An 11,778-nucleotide genomic window follows, 5' to 3' on the forward strand; every position below is an offset into this window, starting at 1 on the left:
GTGCATATTCGGGGATGTTTCCTATGTCGAGCTCCTCTGCTTTCCAGGCATGTTTAAGTTAGGGATATGCATAGTGTTGTGTGACGTTAAGCTGATATTCTCTCTGGAGGGAACCGAAGGAAATGAGGTTTCCGTCTTCTATGAGGTCCCCCAATTTGGAGATCTCAAGGGTATCCCATGGCATGAAGCCCTTTAATTTACTGATTTCTTTCACTCGGGTACCCATCCATAAGAGGGTTTCTCAGGAGACCCATTTACCTCATCTAATCTAACTTTCTGGCCGTTCCAGGCTTCCAGTATCATTGGAGTTGCTGGTAGTTATTTCTTTGGTCCTTTCCCCCGTAGAAGTAATGGATATATGAGTGGGTGTGGAATTGCAGCCTTTCTGGTGCATATGTTGGGTGGTCCCCTGGTAGGTAACCTAATTAATTTATTACCACCAAATGGGCTGCTCAGTATCTCTGTGAGGGAGATACCTCCATTGTATTGGTTGCATTGCAGTGTATTCAACGTCACCCTAGGGTGTCCCCCATTCTGTAATAAAGTCCTGACCTCATCTTCTATTTTTGCAAAAATTTCTTCCTGTATCTTATGATCTGTGTTTTGCATGATATATAGGAATTTTGGGAGAGTTATAATTTTATACAGGGCTGCCCTTCTCAGCAACGTCAAGGGTAGTGTTCTCCATCTTTCTACCCCTCTGTGGAATTCCGTCAGTACTCCTCTGATATTGCGGTCTAGACTGTCTTCTCTATTTGTGGTAATATATATGCCTAGGTATCGGAATTTCTCCTGGTCCATGTATTACTGCCCAGGTATAGCATGTGCTTCAAAGGGACCACCCACAGGGTATAAGCTTAATTTATCCCAGTTTATCCTATAGCCCGCCATTCCCTGTATCATCGGAAGACCTGAAACACTACAGGAAGGGTAGTATTTGGGCGTGTGATGTACATGAGGATGTCATCTGCATGAAGTGAAATCCGTTCATCCCCATCGTTTACCCCCTTCCTCGAAAACCTGTGATGTCTGGATGCGATTGGATTATGGAGGCCAAAGGTTCCGGCACTGGGGCGAACAGCAGAGGGGAAAGTGGGCATCCCTGCCTCGTGCCCCTCTCAATTGGGAATTCCACGGACTGCTCCCCATTCACTCTGACCCACGCCACCGGCTCTGTATATAGAGCAGGTGATTGTGCCTTTCTCTGTCTCCCTCCTGTTCAGCCATGCCAAGAGTCGCCCTGCTTTATTGGCTGCATCATATAGGCGGTGTTGTGTGGCAAGGAGCAATTTTTTTGCCTGCTGATGAGCATGGGCCTGATATTCTTTACTGAGTATTGCAATGGGGTTTATCGTAGAGGGGTCCATTGTTGCTCTGGGTCGTCCCTCCAATTCTATCAGTTTTGTCTCTATCTTTTTTATTTTCTGTGTCTCTCTTTTCTTTTTATGATCTATACTATTTTGTGCTCTATCTCTCAGTAATGACTTGTATGCCTCCCATGGCGTGATGGCTGATGACACAGTTTCTTCATTCTCTTTAAAACAGAGCTATGTTTCCAGTTTAATTTCATGGGCTATAGCCTCATCTCTGAGCTTCCAGGCTTTGAGTCTCCACCCTGATCTGGACCGCTTGATTCGCGTTCCGAATGTGATCCATAGCAGCGAGTGGTCTGACAGACTCCTGGCCAAGTATTCTGCCTTCTATGTCTCATGCAACTCCCCCGCCGGGGCAAGAATATAGTCTATCTGGAGAAGACCTTATGAGCACCCGAGAAATAAGAGTAGGCCTGATCAGTGGGATGACGGTGGCGCCACAAGTCTGACAGCCTAAGTGTTGTGACAAAGTCTGCCAGTGTTGTTTCTCCCCTCGTCCCCAGAGCTGGACTGGTGCGATCTAAATGAGGGCTCATTACATCATTAAAGTCACCTCCTGCAATATGTTGAGGGGAGTCTGCCTCCAGTATTATCCCTGCAAATTTATTCAAGGTTGGTTTCTGCAATCTTGGGGGAGCATATATGCTGATCAGTGTTGTATCTCTCCTTCCCCACATTCCCTTAGCTGCCACATATGTCCAAACATAACAAATGTGCCACAGGAAGGTGAGAGAGGTCTGTTGCCGTCCCTCCCCCACAAATCAAGATCCCACCCTGTAACTTCTGAGATCTCTCAGCTTTGCTACCCGCTGGGTAGTCTAGTACCTGTGAAGTCTAAAAACAATTAGGTATAGGAATATTATGTTCCCAAGTGTCACCACAGGTTCCTTGGGAGGTGGTGGGGGGGGGGGGGGAGGGGGGGTGTCTAAGACCCATTGCTCTACCCGGCTCATCGGTTCAATCAGTCATCTCCTCTGTCTTGTAATGTATCCAGACTGTTTTTCAGGGTTGCATGGGCCAGCCAGTCTCTTTCCAAATGTGCAATTTCTGTCATCAGGGGATGGGTAGTTTTGGAGTCTGAAGAGGGTTCCCAGCACAAGCGGTCCACTGCAACATCTCTTGTGGTCTTGTCCTGCGTGTTCATCTTTGCGCTGAGGGCTGTTCCTCCTTCCACATCTGATTGGCTTTCGAAGTGCGATGTCCCCATTCTTTGCTTGTTGGACATACCTGTGGGGCGACCTCTGCTTAGTTTCTGTTTTTTTGGTCTAGCCCCTTCGGGACGGGCTCTATGCTTTCTTCCTCCGGGGTGCCTCGTTATGGTGGCTGTTGTTCCTCTATCCTGGTCCAAGCCTCCTCTGGTGTTTGAAAAAAACTTTGCATGAAAGAACAACATATACTGGGTTTTCATTTCCGGCATTTTCACCTTGACTGATTCAAAAGTATGTCTTTGCTGTTTTACCTCTCTGGAGTAGTCAGGAAATATCATAATCTGTGTTTGGTCATATCTGATTTCTCCCAGCTTTCGTAGGTCCCTAAGGATCAGGTCTCAGGCTTGATAATTGAGGAACCTGGCGATGAGAGAACGGGGGAGTGCACCCACCGGTGGTTTGGCACTCAGGGCTCTGTGGGCTTGCTTGATTACAAAGCATGAGGAGAACTGGTCACTGGGAGAGAGTCCTTCAGCCATTTTTCTAGAAAGGATTTTGCACTGTGGTTTTCAACTCACTCCGGAAAGCCAATGAAGCGCAGGTTGTTCCTTCTTGCATGGTTTTCCGCGTCATCTACCCTCCAGGCCACGTCTTTCAGGGTTGCTCGTGGTTGGGTGACTTTGACGCGGAGGGCAGTTGCCTCATCTTCCACTTCTGATATCTTGCCTTCCACGTGGGTTACTGTTTCTGAGACATTCCATAGGTCTTGTCAGAGTAGGGCAGCTTTGGAGCGTACTGCCCCCTATTCTCTCCTCTAGGGTATCTCTGGATGTGTGTATGGCCTACAAACAGTTCTGATGTGGTAGGCATGCTGGGCGCCTCCTCTCCTGAGGCGGCCTGCGGTCCCACCACTTTAGTGTATTGGTCTGTTTTGCTTTGTTTCAGTTGTTTGGAGTCTTTGTCTTTGGCCATATTGGATGGATGCCGGGGGGGTCAGTGTTCGCAGTGTATCCTTAGACAGGGGTGTTTTCACGTTGTGTCGTCTCTGAGGATTCCTGGGGGGTGGGTGGGCAGAGGGGGAAGAGGAGAGAGCACTGCAGTGTTTTGGGCCTCCCTGAGGTAAGTCACCCCTGCCGCCACACCATTGATGTTCGCCTTCTCTCTTTTTTAGGTGTTGAGTGGTCTAGTATTCCCTTCCACCCTAGGCCGTGCTCGGTACCCCTCAGAAAACCCTAAGTTGTGTGGGTTTGCAGGTTCTCTCTATCATTCAACTATGAGGTATGATTAGTCCTCTGCACCAATTCCTCCAATGCAGCCACTATTTTAGTTGATTCTCTTCTTCTCTGCTGGGGGCAATATGAGGGTGCCTTCCCTAATGGTGGCCCGGTGTGTATGGAGTCTGTGGTCTCCCACTCTGATCCCCGCGTATCACATTTACCACTTCAGTGGGGGATGGTGGGGCTTTTCTTCTTTCTATGTGCAGTTCCCATTGCTTGTCGCTTTTCAATGGCCCTTTAACTTCCCCTTCCTCCTCACCGGATCTTTTGTGCCTGGCTGGATGGTCTTCTGTCAGCTTCTCTCCAGGAGTTTCATCAGCCGCTCAGTGGGATTGGGGGTGGGTTGGGAGAAGGGAATCAGAAGTCACTCACCCCGAAAGGTTTGTTCTGTTTCACGATGTTGCCTAAGCTGTCTGTGGCCCTGTGATGTCCCTGGCAATTCCCTTGGTTTCACCACCGCCAGTCTGCTTACACCACTCTAGAAGGAGTTCACTGTGCCCTTACTTTGCGCTGGGAGCTTATATCACCAGCTCTCACTTGACGGCCTTGGGATAGTTAGTGCATCTAAGGAGCCAGGGGTTATCAGGCATTTTTATTTGCAGCCCGCGTCGCCCTTCTTTGCACTGCGTATTTAACTGTGTTCTTCCCGATGCTCCCGGTTTGTGTTTACCGCCGCCGCCCAGGTCAGGCCACCATGCAGGGACCTCTTGCCACTCTGTCGTGCCAATGGGTAATCAAGTTGCCGGCATTATCTCAGTGGTCTCCACCCTGGCAGCTGTGCATCTGGTCTCCCAGTTTGAGGGCCCGGTGTGGTGGTTATGGTGAGGGAGACGCAGGGCACCCAGCGCTGTCTTGCCTAATCGTGGCGCCCCTCACTGCTGGCCCACCGCTTCCATATGTCACTTCTGGGCTGCGTTAATTCACCTCTGGTAAGTGGCCCACTTTGCTTTGGGGCCATGAGGTGCTGGAGCACTCTGGCTCCTGTAGATCTTTAATGTGTAAGGCAGACTCGCCCCTGCGTTCCCTTGGCCTAAAGCAGAGTCAGGGTCCAGGACTCTGCTCCTCCGTTGTGGTGGTGAAGAAGGGGGGGGTACTGTCTGCTGTTTGTCAGGGGGGATTTTCAGCAATGCACACTTCACCTTCCTGAGTCCTTTGCTCCCTCTGCCATCTTGAAAGCTTCAGCCATGCCCGCGGGATGCATGTATAAGATATTTTTTTTAAAGTCCAAGAGACTTCAGTCCACTTTTTCCCGGTATGCTGGTGCACCTGACAGCTCGGTATTGTGTGTGGTTTTTGGATGGTTAGATGACTGGAGAATTAAGGCCGGATTCGGTGACGAGCCGACAGAGCTGGAAGGGAAAGCTGTTAGTCGGCTATGTTGCTGGCTACACCCCCTAATATCTATATTTGATGGCCCTAAAAATGGACAAGAAAATCACAGAGCCACCTTCTCAATCACTTCTGACTTCTAGAAGTGTTTTTGGCAGTGCAGAGTCTATATTTGTTATTGTCAACTCATCCACTATTATTGTGATTTTCCATGCACAATGGGAGCAAAATGAATTGAATACAATTCCAAACCAAACTTTCCCTGCATATTATTCCAGACGCTAAGCTGGAGGTCTAGGCCCATGGCACTGAAATTTTGGATGGATGGCCAGATGCAGATGTAATGGGACCAGGCTTGCATTGTTCTTGACAGGCATGGAGGGTTGTCTGTAACCCAAGTGGAACTTCCCAACCTCATATTCACTCACTCAAAATATAAAAAAATGAAGGAATATTGGTGCTCCTGACCACTTGGGCAGGCTGATCACAATCTGAATTACTAACAACATGTTTAGTAGCAACTCTTAGCAATCATCATCTTTTGCACCACAAAAAGCCCTACAAGGAACATGAGAGATTCTTGCTTTAGGGGGCTTGCCTATAGGTCAAACGGCAAGCCAGATTAACCAAGTATCTCACATGGAATAGTCACAACTACAAGAATTTTCTAAAGGACTTTAATTCCAAACTGAAAGACCAAACCTATTCAATATTTAATCTCCTGGAAACTTGTTTACGGGAGAACCTACATCTTAACGGGTACCTAGGTTGTTTTAAAAATGCTCATCCAAACCCTTATGGGCAGCCATCAGGGGGCCAGCTTCTCTTGGTATCAGTACTTTATGGAAAGAATGTGCTAATTGTGGACACCACTTGTAAGTATCTGTTACATTGATCTATAATCCTCCCCAGACTTCCCTAAATTATTGGTATGTATAAGTGTTTATATTTCACCAAACACAGTTTTCGAGGAAAATTCAAGTAAGCTTGATAATGATTTGATGTTATGTATTCACTTTTTGACTGCTTTTTTGTTCTAGCGGGAGACTTGAATTCCAAAATGTCTTTGCACTATTTTGATCAATTGAATCTTGACTTCATAAGTATGCACAAAATTCCTTTAGTAGCAGCCAGAGAGGGTAAGTAAAAGAATGGGAAGAGAACGGCCAGTTTACAGGCCAGCAAAGGTAACCTTTAGAAACTCTAGGAGTGTGACCTCGGTTGATTATGTATTTGAACCTATTCAACAACTTAACATAGTAGCCAACTTTAGCGTAACCAATGTATTTTCCAGTAACCATCATGCAAAGGAAACATCCCTTAGAGCAGTGTTTCCCAAACTATGGCTCGCGTCCCACTGGTGTGTCGCAAGCTTATTTTTGGTGGATCGTGAAGGTCCAAGCAATAAATAAAGATGCCTCTAATTTCTGTCATTTATCTTGCTAGCTTCAATGATGGAGGTCAGACGTCAGCTATGTCTTCTGACAAATTGCTGCTGGTTTTTTTTTAAACATAGGAATTGGTGCTTACAAACTCCTCTCACTTTGCAGTCAAATAAAGAAAAGTAAAGTGAATTATGTGAAAATCATGCTGAGGTACTGCAAGTGTAAAAGGAAGGCTGCAGGATGTCATTTTATGTAACACACAACAACATGTAAATACCTGTAAATGAACCCTGCATATTCAGCAGTTCAGGAAGCAAAAATGAAGCACCTTTTTGTAATTCTGAAGTGTTATGGAAACAAAGGTTTTATTAGGATCAAAACAAATCAAGACACTTTTACTTGGTGATGCGCAAACGATAAATATTCACTGAAAACTGACTTCCACACATTACCATTTGTGTGTTTTATTTCTAAAACTGTATGTCTGTGCAAATTTAGTGCCCATTTAAATGGAAAATGTACTGTCTGTAAATGAAAGTGCCCTACCACATGACACAGTGATTTAGTTCCATTAAAAAATCGTCTGCCTCATGTTCATTAAAGCTAGGTGGGTCGCAAAAGTTTGTCTTGCTAAAAAGTGGGTAGTGGTGCTCAAAAGTTTGCAAAGCACTGCCTTAGAGTCCAATCCCATGGCAAAACAGTATCTCCTAACGACTTAAGTGCGAGCTATAACCACAAATTGAGGGGTCACAGTCTCAGATTAAAACCTGCAAGATTTATTTTCTTTACGGCTAGATATTGTTCTCAGAACTGCTGGTAATTGTCACAACTTAGAATGGTACAATACACTTATTTAGAATGTATTGCTTATGCTGAAGGACCAATTCCGATCTTGTTGTTTTACAAAAATGAGCAGAGAAGGGTTTACCTTGGTCTAGTTCAACTCAAAATTCCACCTGTTGATGAAAGTTCTTAAAAAGCTCAGTTGACAACCTATAAAAAGAGGTAGTAATTACATCAATTATGAGCTAATTTTAGCGGAAAAAGTACTGACTCTGCCTACCGAGAAGAAACTTAGGTTTTATGACAACCATTGGAATTTAGTGAACCAAGCTATTTCCCAGAGCAACGTTTATTTTTTTGGAGACTGGTGAAGTAAAAAAATAACAGTCGCTCCAAATAGTCTTGAAGCCCAGGTCTGTAAATCCCAATAGGTAGAATATATTGCCGATTTATATAGATGTTCATCCAACTTAGCAAAGGCTCCATCTGAACTGAATCTGGCAACTCCTTCCCTACTTACAAACATGCAATAAGTGGCAGTTTTTGCTGACTTTATTAGCAAACTGAAACCTTCCCGCGCTGACAACATTTTAAGGGCAACAGTTTATGCTGAGCCAATCTTCTCAGACCCTTTTTCGAATAGGTGACAAGTACCAGTCTAATGTCTGACACTTGGCGAGCGAGGCACCATTACAAAGCCAACTAAAAAGAAACGTAACAGATCTGAACCGGCCAATTATCACCTTATCTCTTTGATAGATACAACTTCAAAGATCTATGCTAAAACCCATCTTATTACATCTTGAAAACTTGACCTTTGGACTAGGTATTATCTCAGGAGAGCAGTGAGGCTTCAGGGAAAACCATTCAATGGTGGATCACTGTCTGGCCCTTTGGACGGCGGTGAGTCAGTCGTTAAACTCTGCTGGCAAATTATTTTGCTGCTTTGTCGACTTTCGAGCTGCCTTCGATCTGATGGACTGTGCAACACTCTTGGATTATAAAATCCCTCTTGATCTTCTGCTTATGATTCAAAAGCTTCATTCGCAAAGCTTGGCGCGGGTGGACTTAAATGGAAATGGTATTCTGCCTGATAAAATTCCTATTAAAAATGGCTCCCTTGGTTTTTAGTCTGCTCACTTCTGTTGTCCCAACTAAACTTGCTCTGTCTAAACAACCTACAATTGGAGGTTATTATGCTCTGTGTCTTATTTACTAAGATTGTATTTATTTTGTCTATTGTAAACTACGTATTGAATATGATGGTTTTATTAGCCAAATATAAGATGATGTACTGCTCATTTTGGTGAATATTTGCTTGGTGGTGAAGCAGTGAACCCTTATTTCTTGAACCACTCAGGGTCAAACTGCTTTCAAATAGTACAAATATCATATTTATCTTGGTAATTTTCAATTAGATTTTAGATATAAAGATGTTATTTGTCTTACTAGTGATTGTGTAACACCCCATATTTCTATAAGATGTATTCTTGGAAACAAGGAAATGAAACATTGAACTGGAAATTTATTTTCTAGGTCCAAAAGCACTGGTACTGGCTTTGTGGTCTTCATGTGGACCCATTTGGACCTTGATCCTGCACCTCATTCAGAGGGGCTGGTTTAAGCGATCTTCAGGATCCCCATTAAGGAGTTATCCCGAGGCCTCTGTTGAGGTATCATGATTTTTAGGGTTCTTAGTATTTTAAGAGTTATTAGGGTTGTGAAGATTAAAGAGGGCTTGGTAGTTGCGGCATCAGTGATTTCAGAACTTTGTTTAAAATCTGCCACATTTTTTGGCCCCACCCTAGATTTGGCTCTGGTGACTCAATTTAATGTATATGCAGCAAGTGGCGCAGAAGGAGTGCATTGTGTGAAAACAGGTGGGATTCGGGCAATTGGATCTTGGGCGAAGGTCAGCCAGACGATATTTACAGGGTTCTACCAACTGGATAATAAAAGGATGGTAGAGGAGAAAGAGATCCAAACAGATGTCCAGGGCCTCACCATTGGCTACCACTTCCTCTTTCCCTCTTATCCGGCTGAGCCAAGCCAAACTGCAGGATGCATGGTATTGGGGACTGGTAGCTCGCCCTGTGTGATCTCCTACACTTGACCTCTAACTTCTGAACAATAAAAATCTTGTGCCAGAAGCAAGAAGTTAGCAGGCTGCCTATTCTTGTAAGTCGTTAGTTGGAGCAGTAGTTAGGACAATAATTGACCCAAGATAGGCTGAGTAAGTGAGGTGTCACAGCTTTCTCCTTGGGCTATTACCACTGCCACCACTCATGCAGTAGTAGTTCAGCGAACGCTTGCTTATTGCATCAGTAAAGATAAATAAAGGTGCTTATGCTTAGTGGCGGCTGCCTTGACCCGCCTGGATCTTCCACAGCCGCCTTCTACAGGGGTCTGCAAATGCTTGCACTCTGGAGTTCATGCCCTACCAAGACCTTGGGGCCGGGAGTCAGATTCTCGACTTCCAAGATCCGAGGCTGAGGCAGGAGGACCTGCAGCTCCAAAGGAAGCTGCTACAGTGTGCTCCTGAGAGCATGGTGGCTCCTGACCGCTACCACAGTTCAACCATAATGTTGATGAGAAACCTAAAGGTCCCACCTTTTTTGAGGGCTTGGGAAACACTGGTCCATATGGGAGCAGTGTGCCGCATGCAGCCCCGGGATTTACATTTCAAAGGATGGGTTACTTGGCCACCGTTGTGACGGAGTAACCCGTCTGCTGAAATCTGTCAGGCCCTTAGTTGTTATGAAGCCCTGAAGCCTGGGAGGCCGCGGCCGGACTAGGAAGGCTGCCGCACACATTGCTTTTGTCTGTTCATCTCGAATACAGCAGGAATCAGCCCATACTATCAATCAACCTCGCATAAATGAACTGTATAAATGGGAACGCCACACAAGCAATCCCTTCTTGCACCAGTTAGACCCTGATAAACTTTAGTCTTGTACCTGCAGCCTCTTATTTATGATAGTAAGTTGATGATTTCGCAGTCCATTCCAAGTTCAATACTAAAAAACATGGGGAGGGTACCCTTCTTTTAGTTGAGGGGTGATAAGCTTTTGATATATGCAGGTGCAGCCTGTAGTTTGTATGGGCATCTTTATGTATGGTACAATAGATGCCAATGTTATTGTTGAAATTGCACATTACCCCGAACTCAAATGTGAAAAGCTGACGTATGCATTGATTGAAACACACAATTTCAGCAATCAATTACCACTGCAATTATAAAAACCAAAACTGATAGGTGAACTAAATTTCTCTCTGAAGTGCTTAAATGATGTACCACTCAGCTAGGGAATACTCAGAAAACTGGAAGGGTGCAATAATAAAACCTATTCATAAAAAGTGTGACTCAGGATACCGAAGAACTATCAGCGATGTTGGTACTAAGAGCAATGTAAATACATTATTACAAGCTTTTAAGCAGCGTTGTGAGGAGGCTACATCATTACCTGTGGAACAGGGTGGTTTTAGAGCAGGGCACTCTACTTTAGACCGTTATTTTAGTCGCTGGGTCATAGCGCACAAATCCATAGAGTGTGGGGAAGCCTTAGACACATTTTTTTGTAGATTTTTAGGCCAGGTTCGACTTAGTGGGTCGGGAAATATTGTGGTCCAAATTAAAATCCCAGTGAATTCTAGGTAATATCCTAGGGATATGAAAAGATCTCCATAAGGAGAGTTGGACTTCTGTGGAGATGGGCTTAAGGTTTAGCCTCTCAAGAAGGATAAAGATTAATAATGGGTTGTGCCAGGGACGAGTACTGATACCCACACTATTTACTTACTTCCCAGCAGATCTCTTCTAAGCGCTTTCAGTTATGCATTACTTTTTGCCCAAAATGTGGAGTTCCCACGTCCCCTGTCTCCTTTATGTGGACAACCTGGTTATTTTGTATAGAACTCCAGTCGGCCTTAAAAGGAAGCTAGAGAAATACAATAAATAGAGCCAAACAAACAAATTTATAAACAATCTTGATAAAACCAAATTTATGGATTTTGGAAGGAAGCAACATGCTCTTGTTTGGTCAAAGGGGCAAACTAGGATTGAGGGAGATGCTGAATATGATGATTTTAATAAATCCCTTGTTGGTTCATTGCATGCCTACCTTAAGCATCAAAGCACCTTCAAATTTTGGTGGATTAAAAAACATTTAGGAGGAATCTTAGGGACTCTTCCCTTAAGTACTAATTGCTAATTCTGCACTTCTGATTGTATTATCAGTACTTTCCGTAGTTAATTGATAATAATGAAACTAATACCAATATGTCTGACCAAAACGTAACCACCAGTCATTTTTATTATTATATCATGTGTGTAACTACTGGACGTGCCACCATTGAAAATAGACCATGATGTCAAAAACTCCCCTCGGTAGGGTAAATTTGTATGCATGACTGTGTCCATGGTGTTTTGACTCCTTCAAGCGTCACATATTCATGATGTCTGACTATGTGCTCTGACATTATG

This window comes from Pleurodeles waltl, chromosome 3_2 (assembly GCF_031143425.1).
Source record: "Pleurodeles waltl isolate 20211129_DDA chromosome 3_2, aPleWal1.hap1.20221129, whole genome shotgun sequence".
Classification (NCBI taxonomy): domain Eukaryota; kingdom Metazoa; phylum Chordata; class Amphibia; order Caudata; family Salamandridae; genus Pleurodeles; species Pleurodeles waltl.